This window comes from Nothoprocta perdicaria, unplaced genomic scaffold (genome assembly GCF_003342845.1).
Source record: "Nothoprocta perdicaria isolate Ctin4 unplaced genomic scaffold, notPer1 scaffold_151, whole genome shotgun sequence".
Taxonomy (NCBI): Eukaryota; Metazoa; Chordata; class Aves; order Tinamiformes; family Tinamidae; genus Nothoprocta; species Nothoprocta perdicaria.
The window spans coordinates 50,147-51,012 of record NW_020454661.1 but is presented as its reverse complement, the minus strand read 5'-3'; positions in this window follow the sequence as shown (position 1 = coordinate 51,012).

Genomic DNA, 866 nt, shown 5'->3' with positions numbered 1-866 from the left:
TGCTATCCAGCACGGAAGCAGCAGTGGAAACCCTAGAGTATGTTTGTATAGTGACCACATCCCCTGAGGGTCCCGCGTCATGGCTGGACATAGCCCACATTGCTGCCCTCTTCCTGCACCTTCCTATTTCTGTTTTTTCATTTCCTATAATTGGTCATGGCTGGAGGAGCCTCCCGAGTGGAGGCTTCCACTATGAAAACGCTGCTGACACCCGCGTTGCTGAGCTGCCAGGCAGGAAGAATGGGGCTCAGCCTTTCGTGACCGTGTTGGCTGCGCCGTGGGGACATCCTGTTTTCTTTAGTTCAGTGAGCAAGTCTAATCAAAAAACTTGTTAAGGAGAATGTGCTTGACTTAATAGCGGCTTGAAGCGTGGCCAGATTTTTCAAATAGCACTCTGGAGGAGGGAATTCTGAAGAGAAGTCATAGCATGTAGCCAGGAAAAAGACACAAAGGGAAATACTTAAAGAAATGTCTGAGAAGTACTTTATGTTGATCTGTGTGTGCTTTAAGCACCTCCCCCTCAGTCTGTGGTGTGCTATGGACATAACTGAGCTGTCATATTTAAAGATCACAACTTCACTATGAGATCTGTTAGGAAGGAAAGATGAGCCCACCCAGCAAGGTCCTGAGATACCACGGAAACTAGTGGTTAAAGAACGAGCAGCTTCAGAATTTAACACACATCCCCAGCTTTTGCAATAAACTCCATGGTTGTGTTGGCACTGAAGAGAGTCTTTATGGGGTTAAATGAGATGGCAGATTTTCACGAGAGATGTTTTTCCCTCTTCCTTCCTATTGTTTATTTTGGTTTGGCTGTAGTTTTGTGCCTCACATTGGTGGTGTTGTTTCAGGTTTCCGTTGTGAGC